Source organism: Physeter macrocephalus, chromosome 7, assembly GCF_002837175.3.
Source record: "Physeter macrocephalus isolate SW-GA chromosome 7, ASM283717v5, whole genome shotgun sequence".
NCBI lineage: Eukaryota > Metazoa > Chordata > Mammalia > Artiodactyla > Physeteridae > Physeter > Physeter macrocephalus.
In genome coordinates, this window is record NC_041220.1 from 93,141,265 (window position 1) to 93,168,598 (window position 27,334).

The 27,334-nt window shown below is 43.6% G+C and overlaps 1 long non-coding RNA gene across 1 annotated transcript; it reads right to left on the reverse strand.

Moving 5' to 3' along the window:
• Nucleotides 1-10,583: 10,583 nt before the first annotated feature.
• LOC114486532 (uncharacterized) lies at nt 10,584-15,288 on the reverse strand. Its single transcript, XR_003680396.2, has 3 exons — nt 13,783-15,288; nt 12,762-12,847; nt 10,584-11,098 (listed from the first exon to the last, which is right to left on the reverse strand). It is a non-coding gene; the product is annotated as an uncharacterized lncRNA (long non-coding RNA).
• Between the last annotated feature and the right edge of the window lie 12,046 nt (nt 15,289-27,334).

The window sequence follows — 27,334 nt, forward strand, 5'->3', positions numbered from 1 at the left end:
ATTTTTAGAGGTGCCCTCGTACCATAGTTATGGATAAAATAGGTGGATGTTTTATCCATAGGTAAAAGATAACCATCATACAGGTGGTCAGGTAGTTATCTTGCCATCATCAAGGCAAATGTGTTTATTGAGAACTTACTGCTGTAGTGACTTTTAAGTACTTCTGTTGATATACACTGGCTAGATTTTGGGAACTTTCCTGTTTGGCTTACTGTGAATTCTCTAGCTTGGACTGTTAATTGCTCATTTCTAAAGTGTTTGAACTTAGCCTAGCAAAAGCAGCCTCTGTTATCAGTCATACACAGAGTTTAACCCAAACCTGGGAGTTAGTTGGATTTGGCAAGTTTCTTGCATTCTTTTGATATGTGGGCCTGTTTTATTCTGTTTGAAAAGATGCTATTTTTTGTAGGGTCTTCATTTATAATTAATAATAGACTGTAGTAAATGGAACCTGATTGAGAACTCATGGGAAAACTACATTTATAACTTGTGTTTAACATTTCTCCCTGATAGAAGTTTTATTGTTACTGGTATTCCTTCATAGAATTTTTGTATACATCGCTTAGTAATACCGATCACTGTTCATTTTATTAAGTACCAACTCTGGAAGGCATTGTGTGAGTCTGTAAAAATAGATTGATAATTCAGAGACCGTCTGGAGTTATGGTCTGGTTGGGATTTTTAAAATGTGTTCAAAGATCCATAATATAAAGCAAGGTATGATGAATGTGGTAAAGAGCTATAGGTAGCAGAAAGGAAAGATGGGTTAAGGATTAATTAGTCAAGTATTGAGTAAAGTGAGATAAATAAGCGGCCAAGTCAGTTAAATGGTTATAACGTGTGAGTCCATTAGAAGTGGTTAAGGGCTGGGGTAAGCTCACATCCCTGGCTCTGTCATGTGACAATGCCTGATGGTTTTTTTTTTTTTTTTTTTTTGCCTGATGGTATTTTAAACCAAGCTGGAAATTCGAATTTATATGTTAAATCTCCCTATTATAAATTTTAGATTTTTTTTTTCTTCACTCTTAAAGCTGGATTCTAGGCAGCCGTTTGCAACTTTGGGGTTAAGTAATCAGGAAATTTTGTGGTTTAGTTGCACCTCAAACAATTATTAGGATTGCAACAGGCACTAAGTATTTCTTAGACAACTAACAGCATATCAGGCCAAGAGTCATGGTCCAGAGACAGTTGTTCTGCTTTAATTGAGGTATAATTTACATACAGCAAACTACCTTGTTGATTTAGGTCTACAGTTTGGTGAAGTTTGACAAATCTATACAGTTGTGTAATCATCACCACAAACGATACACAACATTTTGATCACCCCAAAAAGTTTCCTCCTGTCCCGTTGTTCACTAATCCCCTTTGCCCAACTCCCAAGAGCTTTGCAAGTGCACAGACTTTCTGTCCTTTTAGTTTAGCCCTTTCCAGAGGGTCATAAATGGAATCAGACTGGTGGTAGTTTTTTTGTGTCTGGTTTCTTTCATTGGGCATAATGCTCTTAAGGATCATCCAGGTTGCATATATAGGTATATTCAGTAGTCCATTATGTATGTACCATATTTGTTTATGCATTCACCTGTTGCTGGAAGGTTGAGTTATTTCCAGCCTTTGCTATTATGAGTAAAACTATTTGCATACAGGTGTTTGCGTGGACATGGGTTTTTATTTCTCTTGTGTAAATACCTAGGAAACAGATTTAGGCCCAACAGTTTTCAAAGTGCTGTACTATTTTGCTGTCCCACCATCAGTGTGTGTTTCGTTGCTCTTCATTCTTGCCAATGTTTTGTGATTACCACCCCCGCCCCCCTTTTTTTTTTGCCGCACTGAGCGGCACGTGGGGTCTTAGTTCCCCAACCAGGGATCAAACCCTCGCCCCTTGCACTGGAAGCTCGGAGTCTTAACCACTGGAATGCCAGGGACGTCCCCCATTTTTATTTAAAATTTTAGCCATTTAAGTAGGTGTGTAGTCCCTCATTTTGGTTTCCATTTGCATTTCACTGTGATGAAATTTGCACGACCAGTCTTTAGCGGTGTTGAACATCTTTTCACATGCCTATTTGCCATTCACATCTCTTTTGGTGAAGTGACTGGTCACATCTTTAGCCCTTTTTATAATTAGTTTTATTGTTGAGTTTGAGTTCTTCATGTATTCTGGATCCAAGTTCTTGATGAGATATATGTTTTGCAAATGTTTTCCCAGCCTGTTGACTTATTTTCTTAAGGGTGTCTTTCAAAAAGCAGAACTTTTAAATACTGTTGAAGTCCCATTTATCCTTTTTTTTTTTTTTTTTTTTTCTCCCTTTAATGGTTTGTGCTCTTGGCATTCGGGGCCAGTTTTGACGGTGTGTTAAGGGAGCAACAAGTATTCCATTTTGGCTGGAGCATGATGTATATGCTATAGAGTGAGGTCAGATGAGGCTGTGGATTTAGGTAGGGATTGAGTTGTGGAAGGCTTTAAAGGCTAGATTAAAAGTGGATCCGAGTTCACTATAAAGGATAGATTGGAAGTAGGGGGGGACACTGAAGCCGCTTAGAACATTATAATCCAGGTAAGAAAATTGAACCCAAACAGAAGAATAAGAGTGAAAGGGCAAGAGAAAGTAGTGACCTACAGCAAAGGAGTCATTAAAGATAGCTGGTTTAGGGTACAAGTGAATGAAATGGTTTGGTGTGCCAACTGCGAATCTAGGCTTCAGATCATTTTATTTTGATCCTAGTTGCCACGTAGAGAGAGCAATGGCAGAGATTACAAGTATAGAACCTACACTAAGGGAATTGGAGAGATGAAAACCAAGAAATAAAACAGTTTAGATAGTGCACTTTTATGGGTAGATGAGAATTGTGAATCTACAAAATCATTGGATTAGCCAGTTTATGTTTAAGGCAGAGGCTGTAAATGGGTAGCCAAAAGAGCCAGATTTCAGCCCGCCCATCTGTTTTATGTGACCATGGGGTGTTTCAAACCAAGTAGAGCCATTGTTTAGAAAGGGAAAGATGATCACAATAAGCTTTTTTCAAAATATTCATAGGTCAGGCAAGGACAGGCCTACCTGATGTTTAGCATGGCACTCAGTAATCCGCAGTGGGGTTTGTGGCTGGCCCCTGTAGGGAGGCACGTTTTCTTCAGTTTGCCTGAGTCCCTTGCATGGCCAACCTGCCCTCTGTTAGGCATTGTTAAATGAGAGAGAGAGGGTTTTGAACTAGGAAAAGCTTGCCAGGGCTACTTTTTACAAGAAGTTGCATGGTTAGGATTGAGATCAAGAGGGGAGGGATATTTTTTTAAAGAAGGGGACCCAGCTTAACCTTTTTAGGGAAAACTTGGACCTGTGTCTTAAGAGAGACTGGGGTTAAGGCCAAGCTTGGTGGTGTTAGCCTAGAAAATGAGGAGAAAACTTCCTTAGAAAGACTAAGGTGAAGATAGAAGGGAGGGTTAAGGGACCCTAACTCAAATGCCTCTGTTTTGATGGGGGTGGGGGAATGTATTGATCTTAGTGTGCACTGAGATCAAGTTTAGGCTTGAGGGAAGGGAGTAATGTGTGACAGAGTTGGTAAGTGGTTTGATTGTGAGTAAACAAAGGATCATCAAAGGGATGCCTTCGTCTTGGGCAGGTTTAGATCTTAGGAATCTGATGGTAAATTCACTCTGCTCAGGTTCCTCTTCTGTGGTCTGTAGCCTGGGAACTGAAAACAGGGAGAAGACTGCCCCAGGTTGAGGATGGTTAGTTATAGTAGGCATGGAGAAAAGTGGTAAAGTCTTTTAAGATCTTGCCATTAAAAACAAAAAAATTTAGGCAAAGCAGATGTCCTTTATACTTAAAGTTTAATGCATTCCATGTATTTAGATTTGGATGGCAACTATACCCATAACTCATCAAGTAGCAGTGAATTTTCCTTATGCCTTGTTTTCTTGCGATTTTTGGTTAATGGCATTGGTGAACACATTCTACACTCGGTAATACATGTCATGTTTTTGCTAAGAGGTGTTTTAATTTCAGCTTAATGTGTTATTCATATGTAGAATTGTTGGCAGTTGAAAGAAATTTTGACTTAGCCAAATCTGAGGCACGATCAGAGGCATGCTAGTGGAAATTTATTTTAATGCTTACAGAGGTGAGTGTTGTTTATTTTAGATCACATAAAGAAGTAGAATTGTTAAGGTCAGATGCTGGGGAATACTTCAGCTCTTTGGCACTAGTTCTATTGTATATTATAGTACCTTGTCAAAGAACCTAGTATTTGACTCACAGGGAGAATTTACCAGTGCTAACATTCTTCTTTACAAGGGAAACATTTTAATGTTTAAGGAATGATAGATAAATTTATGCAGTAAATTGTAGACGAAATGATTAGAATTTCAATTCTGAATTGCAGTAGTGAGCATATGGTATTACTTTAGTATATTTGCTTTTTATTGTACAGCCTCAGTTCTCCTTAGTACAAAAACATGTACTGAAGACTATTTTGTAAAGTATTTACTTAGAAATTCTTAAAAGCTTTATATTTGGCTGCTTTGTGCTATCATGACTTCCCATGATTAATTATATTAATGAAATTTTTTGTAATTTAAAATATAGTTTACATTTTATTTTCTTATTGTTTACCTTTTTTACATTTAAGACAGGCTGGACCGATGACTTAAAGGTGTTTTTTAAGCTTTGAATGCCGGATTCTGTGTTTTCCTTGCTTTTATTAGAGACGTTTAATTACCTCAGAGAAACAGGAGTGTACAGAAACTACTGATTGCTTTAGAGATGTCTCCTTAAAGTAATGTGATGATCGGAATCTGCTCGTGTCAGTTTTGGTACAAGGTATTTTGTTTATCAGGGTTAAGAAAAGTCTTTGAAGCCCAAATTTCCCCCAGTTTGTGTAATTACTATAAAGAAAGGTAATATTGGATATCTTCTAGTATAGAGGACTTTTACATGAACAGCTCTCTTGGACAGTTATTGTCCTGTTTTCACTAAGAAATAGGTAGACTGAAGGCAGTAGAAATGATGGGGGCATGGTGGAGGAAGAGAGAAAGCAATCGATAGCAACTTCTAAAATAATTCATAGGAACTCTGAAGAATCCTTGATCAGAACTCAATCTCCTACCTCTAGGGTAGACTGCATTATTCCCCCCCTCCCCTTTTTTTCCTCCCCAGAAGAACTGAGGTCCAAGGTCACGTGGCCACTCCTCAGCGGAACTGGCATTCCTCTCGCAGCCTAAGGGCTCCCTGCACTGCTTGATGCATTTCCCCTGAGCTGTGTACTAGGGAGCTTGGATATATAAAGCCTGGTTGGAGTCCCTGATTGATTGCATGGTTCTCAGATTGTGATCTCACGTAAGTTTAGGACATTATCCACATTATATATAGGCACATGTGTGAGCGAGGTGGATCTAGTTTTCCGTTCTGGTGTAATGTTCACAAGGAAATAGGAAAAGGAACTTTACTGCATTCTGGTGCTCCTCTTCCTCGAGTGGTACTACAAGGGTCTCATGGGATTTTTTTTTTTTAACGAGTAACTTGCTTTATTATAGTATGGATTTTCACTGCAACTATTTCTTGTTTTTAAAGTGGATCAGTGATCTGCTAGCGTGAAGTGAACATAATCCAAAAGTTACTTGTTTAGTTTGGGGATGAGAAATATTTCCAAACTGAAGTGAATCGTATTCCCTCCTAGTTAATTCACGCTAAACTGCTTTTCCCTGTGATTTCGAGCCATTATGATGATTGTCTTACCCATTTCTGTCCTTGGAGAATTGAGTATTTAAGGATGTTTTTCTCTGATAGGCTGTGAGCTCCTTAAGGGAAGGGGCAGTGTCACATGTCACTGTGTCCCTAGTACCTAACATTAGGTGTGGTATGCAGTAACTTTTCAGTAGATATTTTATTTATTTATTTATTTATTTTTTTGCGATACGCGGGCCTCTCACTGTTGTGGCCTCTCCCGTTGCGGAGCACAGGCTCCAGACGCGCAGGCTCAGCGGCCATGGCTCACGGGCCTAGCGGCTCCGCGGCATGTGGGATCTTCCCGGACCGGGGCACGAACCCGCGTCCCCTGCATCGACAGGCGGACTCTCAACCACTGCGCCACCAGGGAAGCCCTCAGTAGATATTTTAAAAATCTAACCACTGTGGCTTTCTTTCTTGTGTTTGCTTTTCTTATTGCATTGTTGCTTCCTCACTGGTGATGGGGGTACTTCTTAGACTGCCTACTCCTTTTTTAACCACCAGGCTAGAAACCAGATTTTCCGAGGAATATGGGATAGGAATATCATGTAATGAGCTTTAGAAACAGATTGATGGGGTTTGAAATACTGGATGTGACTTACCTAACCACGTCCTCATTTGTTAAGGGAAATTGGTTATAATACTTTGCCAAAGGGTTGGGTTGACTAAGTGAAATAGTATATAACTAACACCTGGTCCAGTGGATGCCTGTAAGTAGCAACTTTTCCTATTCCATTGTTACAAATGTGATTGGGTATTTCGTGGAGCCTGAGTAAAGCTCCATTCTTTACACGAACTTTGAAATATTTATTGTGACCACCTTCCAGAGGTCTGTCTTGTTTATTAGTCCCTGACTCTTAGGATTCGTAGCTAAAGTCACCTGGAAAGAGATTCCCCTGTATAAACATTGATACTACTGTGAATATGACAAGAAGATTTAAGTAACCTGAATGCTTTCTTTTCCGTATTATATGCCAGGGGATGCTTGCAGGGAAGTATCCCGAAAGAATGTATTGAATGTATTGAAAGGAATCACAAGTTTTTCATGGATAATCCACATTATATTTATGAATTGATAGTGTAGTGACTGTGATTGTTTATAGATCCTGTGCTGTAATCTGCTGAAGTCAGTATCTGATTACAAATAAATGTCTGAAGTATTTGTCTACCAGAGAAACTCAGGATGTCGTGCACTCTCAAAGGGTCCAGTAGAGGTTTCCAGGGAAAGGCCTTATTTGTTTTGACCTTCCCTTTTTAGTCTCCTGACGGGGTTTAGACTTACAGAAGACTTTTTAAACTATTTAGCAGAAACATCAGTTGTTTTTCTTCTGTAGCATTTTCCCCCCAATTCCATAAGGGAAGAGAGAAAAATAATATTTAAGTGGTATAAGTAAGGAAATTAGCTTATTTTGTATTAAAAATGAATACTAATAGCTTTTGTATATGTATGATATCTAAATCTTTTCAAAACTTTTATTGTGAAAAGGAATATTGTGTCTTTTGCCAAGTTCTTCTCGTTAGTAAATATGAACACTATAACTATGTTCATATGTATTATTAAATTATGTCTGAACAAAGACCTACTAGTAGTGGTCTAAAAGTTTTCCATGGCCATTGGGTTTCCCACAGAATTTCTAAGTCTGCTAGATTTATTTTTTAAGTTAGTGTTTTAAGTTTAGTTTTGCTATTTATTAAAAAACAGAAAACTTAGAAAAACAGCTAAGTGACAGTTCCTCATTTCTCCCCCACCCCCTTTTTACTTCCAAGCCATTACCTAGTTTCTGAATGTGGCATTGCGATCTTTATTTATTTTACTGTTCTGAACTAAGGCTTTTGAGATAAGTCCCTAGTGTTGAGGAAGTCCTGAATCCTCTGGTGGGGTGGGGGGCTTCAGAAGTATGGTGATGGGCTGTGAAATAGTGTTGTCATGACTTATCAGTGGCTAGTAAATGGGGTAGTTGCCCTCTGGCACCATTTTGAGTGAAGGCAGCTTAATTGCATTCCCTCTGTTTAGATAAGCATTTGGGATCTACCGTCAAATGTGTGAATGTTGTGCTTAAAGTATTTCTATTATATAAGATTTGATTTCTTAAGTGATTTCTCTTTCGAAGTTCTACTTTACATCAAAAGTTATTTGGACAGTGTCTTTCACTGTATGTGTATGTGGAGAAACATCACTTACAAATGTATGTAAATCCAGTGACTGTAAAATATCAGGAATTTTGCAAATACATGATTGACAGTTGGTGGTTTACTCCCATGTGTTACCCCTCCCCCCCCCAAAAAAGAATCCTGTGAAAAAAATTAAACCTTTTGATTAAGAATTTCGAATTTTTTAGTTGTGTTATTTTTATTTGAAGAAAACTCTTTCCCTGTTGAATGAAGATTCTAGTTTCTGGGCATATTAACATTCATGCTTCCAGCCTCATTGCTTTCTGCAGCATAAACAATAAACACTTAAACCACTAAGCATTTACCAGGATACTCATGGAGGAAGGCTGCCACTATTTGAGCTAATTTTTGCATGCTTTGTCAATTCAGATTTTCTACTAGGTTGAAAACCTACTTTGGTTTTCAGTGGTGATGGGTTTTATCCTCTTGATGATTCAACCTTTTCGATTTTTGAAAGAGAGGAGTTTTAACCTTAGCAGTCATGTAGTGCTTTAAAATTCAAAACAAGAATTTGACTTTTTGACTCTTAAAATGATAGTGTGTTTTGTTTTTGTGGAATGGGAGGGCCAAGTGGATAACTTCTGTCGCCATTGTAGCAGCCCTCAAAAATCAAAGGAAATGCTGAAAGGGACCTCAAGTCATTGATTTCAAATCATTTTCAAAGAAAATCAAGGCCCTGAAGTAACCAAGTTTGCTTCAAGGTCATTCAGTTTGTTACTTTGTTTCCTCATTCCAAGTGAAGGCTTTCCCCCCTGTGCAATTACGTACATGGTGGCCTTTATAATCCCTTTTGATTTTTCTTTTCCCAAATAAAGACTGTTTTTAAACTATGCCAGTGGCATTAAGGGAACTTGGATGATAGTTACTAAAACATTTCGTGTGTGTGTTGTTTTAGTAATTTCATTGTGGAGGGAGTTTCAAACCTTTGCTGATGTCAGGTGGGTTTTTTCTAATCATTTGATTAGCATCTTATAAAAGCATGTGAAATCTTGGTCCTTTACAACTGAAGATGGAGAGTACTTCTTTTTCATTCAGTTTTCAAATAATGAAAATTTTGACTTCTTTATTTTTTAACTTAAGGAAATAAATCATTTTTTGACTTTTTCTTAAGGAAAAATACGTTGGAACTCTGGAAGAAAAACACATATCAAACACATTTTGATTTGCCCTATGATTTTTGAACAGTACTTTTATGTTCCAAGTACTGTGTTAATTAAGCACTTAAACTAAATTTATGAGGTGCTGTGAGGTTATGTAACCTGCCGAAGATTTCAAGCCTAAGTGAGAGCTGGGTTTCAAACCTTGAAGGTGGAGGTAAAGGGTGGGGAGAGCAGATAACTGAGCAGGGAGAGCTCAGTTATCTCTCCAGCATTGTTATTTCCTACCCCCAGCCAGTGCAAAACTGAACTTCCTTGTCATATCTGTGCCACTAGAGATTTGCTTTTTTGAAGGCAAGGCTTTATGTAGAAATCACAGTTGTGCTCCACCCCCTAGTCCCATTCCTCCCGTCCTTGTCTTGCCAAGTTAGGCAAATGTCAAAGTGTACCCATTCACCTAATCCTTACTTGAATTTTCGGTTGCTTCCTCCCATCCCCATCTTGGGGATTTCCCCTATTTCCTGCTGTGCTCGGTTATGCATTTTAAAAGGTCTTGTTATATTTCTTCTGCATTCTCAGGTGTTTCGTTGCAGGAAGCTTTCAGGTGATCTGTCTCTAGAATTCCTTGATACAGAAATTGGCCACTCCCTTTTAATCTTTTTTTTTCTAAGATTTATTATTTATTTAATTTATTTTTGGCTGTGTCAGGTCTTAGTTGCGGCACGTGGGATCTTCGTTGAGGCATGCGGGATCTTTCGTTGCGGCGCGCTGGCTTCTCTCTAGTTGTGGTGTGCAGGTTTTCGCTCTCTTAGTTGTGGCGGGCGGGCTTAGTTGGCCTGTGGCATGTGGGACTTTACTTCCCTGACCAGGGGTCGAGCCTGCGTCGCCTGCATGGTAAGGCACATTCTTTACCACTGGACCACCAGGGAAGTCCCCCCCTTTAATCTTTAAATCAAGAGAGGGTTAGGGGCACAGCACTGTGCTATCTAATGAATTATTCCTACAGATACAGAAAAGATAAATATTGATTTAATCAGATGAGTGAAAGTTTAGCAAGCATTCCCTGACATACTTGAGCCAGCCGATTTTCTATCCTTTAGCAAATCTCACTTGGGTTCTATTGGCATAATTAAGTGGGGTTGATAAACCGTCTCTCTTTTCTTTCCCCCTGAAGCCTGACACCCAGTGGTCAGGCTTTGAAACCAGAACACTTCCTTGCCAGGATTAACTAAGAAAAGAGGAGACTGTTCTTAGCCTCCTGCCTCACACTTTGATCTTGAGGGTGGAAGAGCTGGATGAAATACTGAGCCAGGGGCCAGACCCAGAGGGCCACACAATTCTTGAGATGCATTTAAGCTATCCCTTCACAGGGGACTTGCCTTGAGGAGACGGGGATTTTAGCTGCTTCCTTCCTCAGTGTCCTTGTTATTTGACTGCTGAGCCTTTGTTCATTCCCTCATCTTTTGGAGAGGGATAAAGTGAAGTCTCATCTTTCACCCAGGGGTCAGACTCTGAAGTCAGACCTTAAGGCAAAAATCATTATATAGTTGAAATTAAATCTCCCCAAGAAGGTGCTGTATTAGAGATGCATGCTGGGCTATTTCAAGAAAAAAAAAATGGCCAGTTTTTCCTTCAGTATTGAAAGATCACAGTTTTTAAGCTGAGAATTGATATAGTTGGCCTTCATTCAGAGGCCATTTACTAGAGAATATCAATCAAAATGAGAATCCCACTCATTACCGAAGACATACTTCAAGAGGCAGACACGTCTTGAGGAAACAGCAAGTTCAACGTTTTATAAGCTGGAGGCACTTTCACTCAGAATAGTGGGCAGAGTTGCCCAAACTGTTGACTTTGGGTTTTCTCTGTTGGTGTTTGCTGACTCCTTATAATTGAATTATCACATATAATTAATTAATTGCTACTTCGGATATTGTGAGAATTGGGCAATCATTGTGACAAATGCTTTGTAAACTGTAAGATCACCGTGGTAGTCATCAGTGTGATTCTCCAAATATTTCTGGTTCCAGGCAGGTGGTGGTTTTTTTCATCCCCCTTGAAGTCCGGTATGGCCGTGTGACTTGCTCACTTCAGGCCAGTGTAGAAGTGAGACTGTAAGCGGTAAGAGAGCATAGTCAGTGTGTGATTCCCATTCACGGATCTCCCTCTGCCCTGGCCCTGTTCCAGAGTGAGGCCACACAAAGCAAAGTTCCCAGCTGACCCCAGATGGAAATGAGCAAGAAATAAACCCATGTTTGTAGAAGCCACTGGGGTATGGGGACTCTTTGTTGCTACAATAGATTTAGCTCATCCTGACTCGGGTAACATACAACACTTACAGGTCTTATGTGAGATTGTGCTATTTGATGCATAAACCTAATCCAATCAACAAGGCTTAAGGTGAGGGTACAGTTGTGATTCTATTTAAAACAAACTTTTGAACTCTTAACAGAAAAAGCTAGCTCCAGGATCCTTCAGGGATATGTTCGAGTCATGCCTTATGTCCAATAACCAAGCATGAGCATTCATGGGAAAGGTGGAGAACTGATATTTGGTGAGGCCCCTCTCTCTTCCTGCCGCTGTGCTAGACTGATTTGCACAGATGAGCACATTCATTCCTAACAGCAACACTGGAAAGAACCCTGGGTATTATTCCTACTGCTCAATATAGAAAGTAAGGCTGAGAGATACTAAATGGCCCGGGTCACACAGCTAGCTAATAAGCAGGTGAGAAAATTGTTTTTGAGAGTGCAGAATGCAACTTTAATGTACAGTGACAATCTCAGCTTAAACCTAGAAATTGACGAGGAGTACCTACTTGCTGAAGTCTAGTTGCACAGCTTAAGGATTAATTACTCTTATTCTGGATTTAAAAGGGAAAATGTAAGTCTCTTCACTGCACCTTGACCTTCCTCACTGACCTTGACCTTGCAAAAAGTCACCCTGATGTAAACTTCTACATAACAAAACCCTAAGGGTCACCCTTGCAATTTGGGACTCCTGTATGGGTGGGAATGTTGGCTGGACTCTCTTTTACCAGAGCTCTCTCTTATTGCTTGATTCATTTTCCTCATTTATATTACTGTATCTTTCCTTAAAAAAGAAAAACAACAACAAAACCCAGCAACCTAAAATGATGCTATCAGAATGCTACACCTTTCAAATTCAGATTTTTTAAAAATTGCAAAGCCAGGGCTTCCCTGGTGGCGCAGTGGTTGAGAGTCCGCCTGCTGATGCAGGGGGCACAGGTTCGTGCCCCGGTCCGGGAAGATCCCACATGCCGCGGAGCGGCTAGGCCCGTGAGCCATGGCTGCTGAGCCTGTGCGTCCGGAGCCTGTGCACCACGGCGGGAGAGGCCACAACAGTGAGAGGCCCGTGTACCACAAAAAAAAAAAAAAAAAAAAAAAAATTGCAAAACCAAATATATTCGTTTGTATTTATATAAAGTAGTAGGAATAAGAGCCATGTTTAATTGCTTGAGAATATTGTCACTTACCACACATTATGAAGCTTTTTTATGTTAGTTTGTTATACAGCTGTATTAAGGCACCTTGGTGCATTTCTGTGCATGGACGTGGGATGAGACATGAGCAGCTGGTCAGTTTTTAATAGGGGGCTGCCTTGTAATACCGTTAAGCCAGTGGTTCTCAACCCAGCCCCACCTTAGACCAATGAAATCAAAATCTCTAAGATTGGGCCCACACATCAGGTTTTTGGTTTTTTGTTTTCCCAAAACTCCCCATTTGGTTCTAATGTGAATTTAGGGTTTAGATACCTTGGGTTAAAATGGGCTCTTCTTGGTCAGGCAGTCTTGGATTCAAATCCTGAGTTGACTGAGGAAGTTACTTTAAGCTTTGCCATCTATAAAATGAGGATAGTTTAGTATTTACTTCATACATTTGTATTAAGTATAACATTATATAGTATATGTAAAAGGGCAATAGTCCCTTCCCAGGATCAAGTACCCAGTAGATTATTACTGTGATTAATTTTTAAATGACTGAGAACTGTGGGTCAGTTTCAAGCGGGAAAGAAGGGTCTCCATTTGCAAAGAAGCAAACCCAACTTGACAGAGTTTGAGAAGTGACTTGCCCAAGTTCTCACGACTAGGCCTAGAGTCCTGTTCCCTCCTCCAAAGCTGGTTTTCTTATCTTTATGCCATCTCCCCTTTAAATTTCAGCTTCTTAGTTACATCAGGTAGCCTTCCCTTCAATTACCGACAGCAAGGAGCTGGATGCCTTTAGGAAGGGAATGTGCACAGCAGGCTGCTCAGCCCCTCGCAGGTAGGTCTCCAGCAGCACTCAAGTCTGCTTTTACTTCTTAGAATGTTCTCTTGGATGGCATGGCTCAGGGCATGAGAAGGTGAAGGGGCTTTTCTAATAAATGGTCGTCTGGGCCCAGGGTCTCAGGGAGGCGTTTTGAAGGGGTGGTGAAAGTTGGGACGTTTGGCGTCGCTCTTCTGAAGCCCTGCCACAAACACTTGCAGCTGTGTGACCTCACATCTATGCGGTGGTGATGATTCCCCGCAGGGTTGTGGGGAGGGCTGAATGAACTGCTTCTGCCACTTTTGTGCGGCCTTGAAATAATTACTGAACCTTTGATACCCTCAGTATTCTCATCTGTCATGTAGGATCATGGTATGAGGTACTTGGGGTAAATAAGGTTATGTATGTGAGGTGTTCAGCATACGCCTGCTATGTGCTCAGCATCTAAGCAATGTTAGCTGTTGGACCTTGTTACCAGAAATTGCCAATTTCCCTCATCCCTCTACGTCGGATATCATGAGGTGGTATTACCTCATAAGTCGGCTCTCTTCTGAGGCCTGATGGACAGTGGCCACGGTCAGGTCCAACCCGTCTCCCCTTGATAAGCTTTTCTAACTTTTTTCCCAGGTTGCTTTCCATTTGTGGATCCTGTTGGTCTGCAGTCTCCCTTCTCTTTGCCTTGCCTTCTGGCTACTTCCTTATCGTTAGCGTCTCCATAGAGTGGGCAAGGAAGAGAAAGGATAAGACACTGTTAGTAGGAAGTCTGGGAAGAAGACAACATTGGATTATAGGAGGACACATGTTTGCAATACCATTCCCACCTTCTTGTTACCCTGATAATAAGAAACCTTCACATTTGAAGAGCCATTTATAATTCACAAGGCACTTGCAGGTATATTGTCTCTAAGATGAATATTGCCCCATTTTTACAGTTGTCAAAACTGAGGAGCAAACAGGAAAAGTGACTTCCCAGGGCTCTCTTAGCTAGTGAGGACTCAAGCCTAGATCTTCTTACCACCTTCTTTGTTTTTTTAACCTCTGGCACAGAGGGTTAAGTTAATCAGGCCCTTAGTGTATGGCATGTTACCATCATTTGTACAGATAAGCTTCCCCTGACAATGCTTAAACAAATGGGTTACTGTGTTCCAATAAAACGTTATTTACAAAAACAAAGGGCAGATTTGACCTGAGAGCCATAGTTTGCTGATTTATTTATGTCTGTGTTGGGCCTTTGTTGCTGTGTGCAGGCTTTCTCTAGTTGCGGCGAGCGGGGGCTGCTATTTGTTGCGGTGCGCGGGCTTCTAATTGGGGTGGATTCTCTTGTTGCGGAGCACGGGCTCTAGGCGCGCGGGCTTCTAGAGTTGTGGCACGTGGGCTCAGTAGTTGTGGCTCACGGGTTCTAGAGCACAGGCTCAGTAGTTGTGGCGCACGGGCTTAGTTGCTCCGTGGCACGTGGGATCTTCCCGGACCAGGGCTCGAACCCGTGTCCCCTGCATTGGCAGGCGGATTCTTAACCACCGCGCCACCAGGGAAGTCCCATTTCCTAGTTTATATGTGTCTTTCCAAATGAGGACTTTTGTCTTGTGGGACAGTATTTTGAATTGACTTTTCACAGAGAATTTGTTTCTTACTTTGTTTCTCCTTCAACTTGATGCCTTTAAGGTCCATTATTGCCATGGGTACATCGAACCTGTTGCTTCTGACTACGCCATAGTGCTCCGTGGGTTGCAAGCCCCACGGTTTACCCACCCACGCTCCCAGTGACAGACACACAAGTTGTCCCCAGCTCTGCACTGCCGCAAACGAAGCTGCGCAGAGCACTTCCTTGCACTCGCCCTGTGCGCCTGTGTGAGGACCTCTGTGCTGGCGCCAGGTCACAGCGGGGCCGTGCTGCTCTCAGCATGGCTGCACAGGCTCCGCTCCCCCCACACCTCTGCCAGCTGGTGGCGTTCCACTTTCTCATCTTCGCCATCTTCATATCTCATTATTTCAAGTTGCATTTCTCTGATTACTCATGAGTTAGAACATGTCTTCACGTGCAAATAGATCTTAAATTTTCTAATTCAAAAGCCTGGTTTTCCCTTAAACCTCAGCTGGTCCTTCTCAAAAGATTTCAGCCTTTTTAATGGGATTTTTCAAACTTGTACAAAAGTATAGATGTTTTGTAATGAACTCCCATGTATCCATTTCCCTGCATCAACAGTTAACATTTTGCCATCCTTTTCTGGGGTCCCAGCATTATGACCGTTGGCTGTACACCAGTAGGCTGAATAATGACCCACCCCCGCAAGTCATCCATGTCCTAATCCCTGGAACCTGTGAATATATTACCTTACGTTCCAATAGGGACTTGGCAGATGTGATTAATTTAAGGATTTTGAGAAGAGCACGTTATCCTGGATTGTTTGGTGGGTCCACTATAATCGTAAGGTCCTTATAAGAAGGAGGCAGGAGGCTCACAGAGTAGGAGATTTGATGACTGAGGCAGAGAGAGTTTGGACTGATTTGAGGAAAGAGCCAAAAGCCAAAGAATGCAGGTGGCTTCTAGAAGCCAGAGGAGTCAAAGAAACAGGTTTTCCCTTAGAGCCTACAGAAGGAATACAGATCTGTTGACACCTTGATTTTAGCCTGTAAGACCCATTTTGGACTTCTGACTTCTAGAACTGTAAAATAATAAATGTGTTTTATTTTACTAATTTTGTAGTAATTTGTGACAGCAGCAATAGGAAGCTAATGCAACCTGCATCACATGCTTTATGTAAAAGCTATAAACCAGTATGGTAATGTCTTCTGTTCCTTCTTTCTAAAATGCCCTTCCCCCCAGTTACCTGCCTGGGTTCCTCCTCCACCGTCTTCACCTTCCTTGGTCTCTCTCTGTTCATATACCACCTGCTCCGAGAGGCCTTTTTCAAGTAACACACACTCCTATCACTATATCTCCCCTTACCTTGCTTTATTTTTCTTCATAGCATCAAATTACCTGACAATATATACATGTAAGTATATATTTTTATTTGTATATGAAAGCAGAAGCTTGTTTTGTTCACTTTACCTGGCACAAAGTAGGGATTCCATAAATATTTGTTGAATGAAGGAAAGAAGGAAAGATCTTGCTTGTGATATGACTCCTCTCACTCAAGGGCTTCCTAAATGACATTCCCCCCTCACCTGTATTCTTAGTGTAGTTTGTGGATTTCTTCCTTGAATCTTTCATTAAAACGCAGCCACTCTGCTTAAATCAAGGAATGCTTCAAACACACCGTGGGCTGCCAACAAGAAACTGGCATTAATTCTACTTTGCAAATGAGAAAGAAGTACCTGTCCAAGGCCAGCAGCTTTTAAAACCATAATTGTGGGGATTTGGGCCACTGTGCTGGGCAGAGGACAAAGGTGGATCAAATGGCTCACCTGGGCTTCTCTGGAGGAGCAGATTTGTTTCATCCTAATTCACCATCAGAGATCAGCAGAGTTGGGAGGGAACTGGGGAGACGGTCTGGATTCACTCCCTGCCTTTGCCGTGTGACTCCTGAAACATTCCCTGGGCGCTAGCATTAAAAAAAATAGTACCCCATTCCCCAACATCCCTTCTCCCACTCCCAGCTGGCCCCAAACTGCCCAGGCTTCAGTAAGACACATGACAGGTTTTATGATACCGTTGAGGACAAAAATCCTGGTTGTCCTGGCTCAGTGCAAAGGCAGTCAGGCAGCATGGTGACTGTCACAGACCTGTGGGACTAGCACTTGTGCCTGGCTGCCCAAGCTGTTCCTGATTTTCCAGCAGGGAGGCAATGGCCCCAGGAGCAGCCTGGAGCCAGTATGGGGCAGAAAGTTTGCGGGTAAATACCTTCCCCTCTCCTCAGCTGGGATGATTCTCAAGCATGTTGCACAGTGGATAGAGCTCCAGTGCCCTTGCAGTAATGAGCTTGATGGTGCCCTTTTTACTGGCTTCCTTCGCTTCCCTGACCCCGCTTTCCTACCCATATTTTCAGGGCTCATCTCCCAAATAAAATACACCCACTAGGGCTTCCCTGGTGGCGCAGTGGTTGAGAGTCCGCCTGCCGATGTAGGGGACACGAGTTCGTGCCCCGGTCCGGGAGGATCCCACGTGCCGCGGAGCGGCTGGGCCCCTGAGCCATGGCCGCTGAGCCTGCGCATCCGGAGCCTGTGCTCCGCGACGGGAGAGGCCACGGCAGTGAGAGGCCCGCGTACCGCAAAAAAAACAAACAAACAAACACCCACTGCATTGTCGTCTCAGCGTCTGCTTCTGGGGTCTACCACTTCTGTTCCTTTCTGCCTAAGTGCTACTCATCTTTTAGCTGCATCTTCCCTGTCCTCCAAGCCCCATCCTTCCCTTCTCTGGCCACTCCAGTGCACTCCTTCCTCAGCAGTGAGTATCCCTCCTTGCATTTGGCACATACCGCCTTGCGGCAGTTCTGATATTATCCAACTTTTGATGGAGTTGGGGTGGGTAGGGTGGACATATCTCTCCCAGTGAGACTGTAAGTTCCTGGTAGGCAGGGACACTGTCTTAAACTGGATAATCGCCCTTTGAGCATATAGTTTTGGACCAGATACCTAATAATTTCTCAACAAATACTCATTCAATGATCAAAGTATCCAGAAAAGAGGATTGTGGTGAGAAATTTTTCAATTAGAAAAGATTTGGCTGTCGACGACAGAACACCCAACTCAAATAGGTTTAAGTAAAACTGGGACTGTATTGGTTTGTACAGTGGAAAAGTCGAGGGGTACATTGGCGTTAGGCAGCGCTCGATCCAAAGCTCAGACAATGGCTTTGGGACTCGGTCTCTCCCCTCCTCTTGCCTCTGCTTTCCTCTCTGTGTTGGCTTCTTCAGGCTCCTCTTGGGGACACCACCAACTAACTCATCCACTTCATTAACAGCTCCCTCGACTGAAAAGACAGTGGCTCTTCTTGGGAGCCCTGGTCTCAGGATGCATCAGCTGGGATCGCATACCCACTCCTGAGCCAGTCACTCTGGCCGGGGAGATGGAACTCTGCCGACCGTCTGGACAGGGCTGGTGGTAGAGCATGGGGCGGGGGTAGTCGAGCCCCACATGACTCATGTGGCCTCTGAGAGTGAGGGGTTCCTCAAAGAAATCAGAAGTACTGCTGCCTCAGACCCTGCAGCCAGACACTGCGACTAGGCAACTGAGCTTGCAGTGCCTGTTTCCTTGTCTACAAAATGGGAATAATAACAGTAGTATCTAGAACAAAGCAGAGGATTAACAGAGTTAACACACAGTGCACTTAGAACATTGCTTGATCCATGGAAAGCACTTGATACATGTTTGCCATTATTGTACAGCCGAATACATATTTTTGATACTGCAGAAGCTCTCCTTTCCAATAAGATTGGAACCAGCTGGTTGGTTGATAAAATGATGGATATTTAAAAACGTTATACCCCTTCAATGTTTTAACTTAAAACGTACATAGATCTGAGACCACCTGGCCGGGTTGGCCCCAGGGGGAAGGCAAGTAAGGCACTTAGGGCACGAAATAAAAGGAGGCACTCACTGTGGGATGCCGACCCTGTATGCGCATGGTGCTGAGGGCAAGTCCTCCCGAAATTCTGCACCCTGGGTTCCTCACTTGCCTCACCAGTTTCCCACTTTGCTATCTAGGTCTGTTGATTAGAGTTTCTTGTTTGTTGTCTGCACAAGCCATACGCTGAAGTAATACGTCATCTCTAACCTCTGCTTTCGGTTTCTATTTTTTTCTTTTTTCTTTTTTTTTTTTGCGGTACGCGGGCCTCTCATTGTTGTGGCCTCTCCCGTTGCGGAGCACAGGCTCCGGACGCGCAGGCTCAGCGGCCATGGCCCACGGGCCCAGCCGCTCCGTGGCATGTGGGATCTTCCCAGACCTGGGCACGAACCCGTGTCCCCTGCATCGACAGGCGGACTCTCAACCACTGCGCCACCAGGGAAGCCCTGCTTTCGGTTTCTTTAAAGGCTGGGAAGAAATTTAATACACCTGCAAAGCAGAATCCTGGATTCTTACCAATGCTCCCAACACTGTCTGGTCATCTGGCCCACACCAGATTCAACAGCAATTTTCTTTTAGCAACTTGCATCCACTCAGTCATGGCAAAACATTTCACTTGGTTTTCACAGGAACAAGAACTTCTTTTTCCCACAGGTTTCATAATATGTGATTAAACTATGAAATCAAAGAAGTATAACTGGAATAGAAGGTCCCTGAGGGCAGGCCTTCTCCGTCTTATTCACCAGAGCTTAGAACAGTGCCCACACATCACAGGTGCTCAAATGTCTGTTGTATGAATGAATTAAACTGGCAGCCACAGGTTTGGGGAACAAAAGATTGATTCAGTTTGTGGGAATATGTGGGTGAACTCAAGCGGAGCAAACCAGCTCTGAGCATTTCATGGGCTGTGGGTGTCATCAGCATGCTTGACAGAGGGTCTGGGTGGCCTCGGTCAATCCAGCAAGTTAGTAAAGAAATGGTCAAACAAGAAAGCAGATACCACATTGTATGTAAATACACATATGTAAATAGGGGAAGGGTCCAGAAACATCTGCTTGTTTCTTATAGTAAGCAGGTATTTCCCTGTGCTGACTTCTTTTTCTTCCTGTCCTTCCAGCTCTTACCCCTCTGCAGCAACCTCCTCCTCCTCCTCCTCTTCACAGCTTCTGCTTTTGAGAGTTAATAGTGTATCAGCCACTATGAGAGATATCTATTATTTCATTTAATCCCCAGTAACTCTATGGAAGTAAGTAATAGAATTTCCATTCGGAAAGGTGAAGTACCTAGCCCACAATCACATGGTCAATAATGTAGTAAGGACTGGGTGATTCCACAGGTCTTAACCACTCTTAACCGCTTAATTATGCATACAGTTCTTCCGTCCATCCATCCATCCATCCATCCATCCTTCCCAGCAGTGGTGCTTACCTGTCCTGCCCAACCATAGCACTTAGGCTCTTGGTATATGCAAGAGAAGCTTATAGACTCATGAAGGAAACATGAAACATGTACAAGCCATTACAATGCAAACGGTTAAGTAAGAAAGCAAAGGAAATAAGCTAGTGGGGAGGGAGAATCAAGGAAGGATCATATTTCTCAATCACATAGGTGGTACCTGATAAATATTAATTGTTGATTAATTTTGCTCTGTTTGCTCCCCAGGAAAAGCATCTGCTCTCAGGATGAAATAAGCATGTGGGTAAACGTGGTTTATAAACTCGAAAGCACTTACAAATGTAAGGAAATGTGCCTGTGGTTACCTGACAGGTGACACACCTGAAGCAATGCCTACCTGTAGTAGATGCTACGTCCATGGGTGCTGTTATTAAAGACAAACGTCAGGGCACAGTTGGTGTGCTAGCTCGGGTAATTTAAAAGAAAAAAAGTCTTTAACATTGTGAAAATATTCCCTCCCTCCATTTTCCTATTTCATTGCATAGCAGTGATAAAGCTGAAGCCAGAGGGAGTGCGTGTTTTCATGAAAATTCTCCATTGCCTACAACTTTTATTTTTATTTTAGGCCAGAATCTGAGGTGTATTCCCTTGCACCCATACAAACTCACCATTCATTCTGCTTTTCTCCCACCTATTTTATCCCTAGCATATTTCCTGGATTCTTCCCCTAAAGAGTTTCCTAGTCATTAAAGATTTTGGAGACAGACAAAACAGTGTTCCTATGTGACTTTGGGTGAATTTTTTAATTCACCCAAGGACAAAACTTATTCTCACATATTTATCATTAAATATCTGCCTCATGGAGGCTCTAGTGAAAATGACAGGAGATAACATACAAAGCACCTACTTTGGCACCTGTCATATAGTAGTAGCTCAATAAAATTGTGTTCCAGTTATCTATTGCTTTTTAACAAATGACCTCAAATTTAGTGGCTTAAAACAACCATCTTACCATATATTCCGTGCATGGAGGATCAGGTTATTTGAGAAGGACTTGGCTGGGTGGCGTGGGCTAGTCCATGGCTGAGATGGCATGACTGGGGCCGGCAGATCCACTTCCAAGATGGCTCCCTCACACGGCTGGGGATGAGCTGGAGTTCCACGTGGCTGCGTGGTCTTCCTTACAGAAGAGGGGCTAGATTCCAAGAATGTGTCCCAAGAGACTGACGGAAGCTGCAGTTATCTAGCCTCAGAGGTCCCAGAACATTCTTGCTGCTGCATTTTCTTGGTCAGGCAGGTCACTAGGGCCAGTTCAGATCCAAGGGAAGGGAAATTAGACCACACCTACTAAAAGGAGAAGTATCAAAGGATTTGCACCTATCTTTAACCCGCCAGGAACAGCAAGTGTTGTTTTTATTGTATGTGCTGAGGCATGAGGTCAGCACAAGCTGCTGGGCTCCAGTGCTGACCACGGGTCTACTCGGGGTCAGTCCTTCAGCTGCTCCAGCCGTGGAGCAGCAGCTGGTTCCTTACTTGTCTCTGCTGGCCTCTCACTGAACTGGAGAAGTCAGGTTTCAGAGCCAGCCGTGGGTCTCACCATCTGGCCCTGTGTACTGTTCTTCCTCCCTCCCTCCCTCCCTCTTCCGTTTCCTTTCCTCTCTTCCTTCCTTCCTTCCTTCCTTCCTTCCTTCCTTCCTTCCTTCCTTCCTTCCCTCCCTCCCTCCTTCCTTCCTCTCTTTCTCTCCCTCTTCCTTTTTTTCCTTCCTCTTTCTCTATTTCTTTGTGTGTGTGTGTTTTGATGCTTTATTTATTTGGTTATTTATTTATTTCAAGTTGTCTTGAATTTGTTTAACTGAGTAATCCTTTAAATACTGGTTTAAATTCTTTTTGTTTTTCAGTTTAACGAGCTGTAATCAACATATAGTGCTGTATGTGTTTAAGGTGCACCACATAATGACTTGAATACATGTATTGTGGGCTTTCCTGGTGGCGCAGTGGTTGAGAGTCCGCCTGCCGATGCGGGGGACAGGGGTTCTTGCCCCGGTCTGGGAGGATCCCACATGCCGCGGAGCGGCTGGGCCCGTGAGCCATGGCCACTGAGCCTGTGCGTCTGGAGCCTGTGCTCCGCAACGGGAGAGGCCACAACAGTGAGAGGCCCGCGTACCGCAAAAAAAAAAAAAAGAATACATGTATTGTGAAATGATTACCACGATAAGTTTACATAATAACCATTACTTAATATAGTTATAAAATTTTTTTTCCTTGTGGTGAGAACTTTTAGGATTTACTCGTTTACAATTTTCAAATAAACCATACAGCAGCGTTAACTATAGTCATCATGTTATCTATTACATCCCCAGTATTTATCTTATAACTGGAAGTTTGTACCCTTTGACCATCCATCCAGTTCCTCCCCACCCATGCCCCTCCCTCCCTTTGGTAACCGCAAATCTTCTGATCTCTTTCTCTTCGAGGGTTTTTTTTTTTTTTCTGCTTTTTTTGTTTTTTAGATTCCACATATAAATGAAATCATGCAATATTTGAATTTCTCTGTCTGACTTACTTCACTTAGCAGGTTGTCCTCAAGGTCCATCAGTGTTGCTGGAAATGGCAGGATTTCCTTTTTTATGGCTAAATGGTATTCCATTGTATTATATATACCACATTTTCTTTGTCCATCCATCCATCTATCCATCCATCCATCCATCCATCCATCTTTCCCAGCAGTGGTGCTTGTCTGTCCTGCCCAACCATAGCACTTAGGCTCTTGGTATATGCAAGAGAAGCTTATAGACTCATGAAGGAAACATGTACAAGCCATTACAACTTAGGTTGTTTCCATGTCTTGGTTAGTGTAAATAATGCTTCATGGACTGTACTTTTCTAAGCCATGCATTGCAGAGTCTTAGCAAACATCTGATCATTTTGGTGAACATAGCAATCTCATCATTCCATGTGAAGATCTTAGCTCTGAGCATGAACTAATGAAATAGAGGTTTTGTACCCCATGGTGTGAAGCAACCTGGTTGCCATCTGGATTATATTTGGGAGTCATCCTGAATGCTGAAATGGTTTTTCATATCATAAAGACTTTAGGTTTCTTTATGGTTTTGGTTCTCTTTGTTTCATAATTCAGACTTTCCATGAGTATCTTGCTTAGACACATTTTCCTCTGTCCTTGAGACATCTGTATCAGTTCATTATTCACATGTGTAAAGTTCCTTTTCTTCACTTTCATTATGCTCCTTATTTGCCAAAACCAGCATTTGTCAAAGTGAACATTAACAGATGTCATATGTATATAAAAACCCAGACGTCGGCCAGGGAAATGCTAATGATTAAACAAAGTCAAGCAAAGAGTTTTCTTTACTGCAGGACTTATCAGAACCTTTAACAAACTAATGTGTACTTTGTATTTCAGACAGAATAGTGAATGCCATGTTTCACAGACTTGGTATGGCCCCAGAACCTTTTTACAGAGCACCTCCCAGGACTTATGTTCCATGGGACACACTTTGGGGAACGTAGGCCTAATCCTGTGCTCGTTTTGAGGGGAAGATGCGTGTGACCCACCATTTTGTCAGTGTCTACATTTCAGGTGTCTGCACACCTTCCCTTCCTCTGGGCAATGCCGAGGGCTGCCTTCTTCTGGGATCTGGGGGCAGCCTGGTAGAGTAAGAGAAATCTGGGTTCCATTGCAGTTTCTCCTCTCAGCGCTGTGATCCTGGGCAGGTTAGCCTGAGATTTCTCAGGTCTGATATGGAGTTAATACAACTTCCTGAGCTGGGCAGTGGGGAATTATAGGCGGTAGTGCACACGGAGAAGGGGCTGGAGCCGGTTCTGGGACTGAGCCACCACAGGGAACAAGGAGTGAACGCGCTCGCCCCCTAGTGGGCATTTCTGCCTCTGCCACCTGAGTCGACCCATCCTTACGACCGATGGCTTCCGTTGGCTTGTTAGCAACTGTTCTGAACTAATTAGTATGTGGGCAATTCATTTTAGACGAACGAGTCGAGAAATTATTTAAATGAAGGTGATAGATCTGAGAACGGGGATTGTGGGTGTTTTCCCCAGCAAGAGACGACGCATCATTCCCATTTTATACATGCTGGCCTTGAGGTCACACAGAGGGGCCATTCCACACACCTGAATCCATGTAGACAATGAGGAACAAGATCTTATTACCTTCATCATGTGTGGTTCTTAATTTTGAGGGGAGGGGAGAAGTATGATTTGCCTGATTCTATCTGTGATCCAAGGTAATCGATAATATCTGAAAGTTGCAAATAGTCGGCAGGCAGTGACAACAAAAGTCATTGTTTATTCAGAGCTTGCTCAGTGAGGAACCATCTTAAGTGCTTTAGTTATTTAATCCTTGCAACAAACCTTGGAAGATGGTAGAATGACTCTCATTCCTATGTTAGAGCTGAGGCAACTAAAGCACAGAGCCTTTGAGTAACTTGCTTGAGGTCACACAGCTAATGTGGGATAAAAATGAGCATTCAAACCAATCCACGCAGTCAGATTTCGCTCCTGTGTACTTAGCCATTGCACCGCCCTGCCTTTCAAAAATCGCTTGTCGACCATCCTGGTTGCAACAAGTATTTACAGTGTCCCTGCTGTGTGCCCACCCCTGTGTCAGGAGCAGTGGAGGATACAAAAGATTCATGAGACTATTTGATGTCTATGATCGCTCCAAAATTGATTTTGACTTCTTAATAAAGGGTAAAATCCCCGAGGAAAAAAACTGAATGATGAAATTTAAAAGAGCAAGTTTTTCAGAGTAGGAAGAAACTGGTTAATAGCAGGCTGAAGGGCAAACATGTTTAAAAAAAGAGCCAACGCAGGGAAAACCAACACTGTATTAGTGACACATATGATTTGTATGCCTGTGAGCAGGAAAATGTAAAAGGGGGAAAGAACTGTCTTCTTGAGTAAATGAAGCATAGAAGTTCATTAGGGCTATAAAGGAGTGTTAAAAGAGGAAACCCTGCTTTGAGAGCATCAATGGATTGTAATATAAACCATGTCAGGTAGGTGCAAATTGGAAACTGGAGATGCAGAGGCACGATCTGAGGAATACATTTACCAAAATATCAGATAAATAATAAATTATTAAATATGTTAAAAGCTAAAAGGATCTTTGTGTCTGCAAGGCTCTTAAATTCAAGAGGAAAAAAAAGGCCGGGCTGGTCTGGTCCGAGGGGGTGAAGGGAGGGGAATGGAGACGGTCTGGCTGGGTTAGTCCGTCCTCTGAAGACACAGAAAACACCCCTGGTGGAGCTTTCACAGGAAATCATTAGGCCCAGGCCACACGTGAGGCCCTGGGGAAATGAAGGAACAAGTTAAAAACACGAGGGCAGTTGACAGCTGGGAGGTCCCCTGTCCTCATCCTGTGCCCAGGAGCCCCAGGCCTGGCGGGAGACCCCACTGCCCGAGGCAGGGAGGTCTGGACGCCTCGGGCCCCTCTGTCCCCCTCCCGGGAGTGCCCTTCAGCTCCTCTGCTGCCAGCTGCTCGGAACCACGGGGTCCAGGTGAAATTTTCACGGTCCCTGTGCGGGCTCGGGGCCGGGGCGGTGGGAATGCTGGGGAGAGGGTGTGAGCATGGGCCTCCCTCTGAGTTTCCGCGACGCCCCTGCCACCTCTCCCACCCAGACTGTGGCCTCTTACCCCACAGACGGCAGGAAAGACCCAAAGGGCAGCGGGGAGTGGCCAACAGGGGACGCACACAGGATTCAGGGCCAGGCTCAGCGCGGCCCCTCCACCAGCTGGGTAGCCTTGGGCAGGAACTCACCGCTAGTGTGTAAAATGGGATGATGATCATAGTATCTCACTGAGTTCTCCAGATGCTGGTGGCGGGCCTGCTCTGCTGAGCTGCGCCCAGTCCTGCCCTGGTGGAGCCTGGCGGGGGCGGGGGGGTCGGCCTTCTGCCCCCTTCCTACGGGTGCTACCTGCGGGGTACTTCCCAAGCACGGTAGCAGCGTCAGTTAATTTCATCGTTGCCGCCACTCTGTGAGGTCGTGATTCCTATGTTCCTTGCGTTACAGCCCAGGAAACTGAGGTGGAGGGCGGCTAGAGAACTTGCCCAGCGCTCAGCTGGTAAGAGGTGGCACTTGCTCCAGCTCTGATGCCTGACATCTGAGCTGGGCTCAACCCCGACTTTGTACAGGAAGCCCATGATCGTGTGCACGGCGTGCAGTTGTAGCTCTGACAGGTGGCTTGGCGTGCCCACGATACGGGCATTTCACTGAGGAAGTGACAGCGCTGGGATCCAAACGAGGTCGGAGTTAACCAGGGAAAAATGGAGGGGAGCGCTCCCTGTGCAGGGAAGGCTGAGCCCCTGCTGTGAGGGCCAGCCTGGGGATGCGGAAGGGACCCGGCACAGCGCTAGCCGCGCGGCTGGCTGTGTGGCCTTGGCCAAGCTCCTTAGCCTCTTGGAACCTCAGTCCCCGCATCTGTAAAATGGAGAGAACAAGGGGTCAGAGGATAAAGTTAGACGCTGGATGTAGAGTGTTTAGCCCGCACGGTAGTGGCCGTTGTTAGTGTTATTTGTTGTCCTGAGCAAAGATGTGTGAGGAAGAATCTCTACCCCAAACCCCCTCCAGGCCTCTACCTCAGCAATGACACCACCTGAGAGTTGAGAGAGGTCAAAGGTGCTCAGGGGGCCCTGGTTAGCCTTCTCCCTCAGTAATGTCCTAAACTGCCCTGGTGGTGAGACTTAGCAAACAATGTGGGAAGGATTATCTGAATCTTAATCATGACACGTGGCAATGCCCAACAGGCTCCCGGAGATGTATAGCTTGTGAGGTCTCAGGAATCTCCTTATTCTACTATTGATGAATATTGATGTCTCAATAGCGCAGATCTGACCCTTCAACAGCCAGGTCAACCAAACACTCAGTGTCAAGGTCAACAGCAACTAGAGTGTCCCGTGTCCCATGTCCCACGTTGTTCCATTTCATGGTCACAGCAGCCCCGCCCCTGCTCTTGGGTAAGTGTCCCAAGCCCATTTTGCAAATGGGGTGACTGAGACTGTCTAAGGCTGCATGGAGGACAGATCCAGGATGGCCCCCTAGCCTTGCTGTTCCCACTCTGCGCTCTCTTACATGCTAGGAGAATTTTGTACGTACGTGATACTTCTGAGTACCCTTCCCTAGGGTTACCATTAAGCTTTTGTTTTAC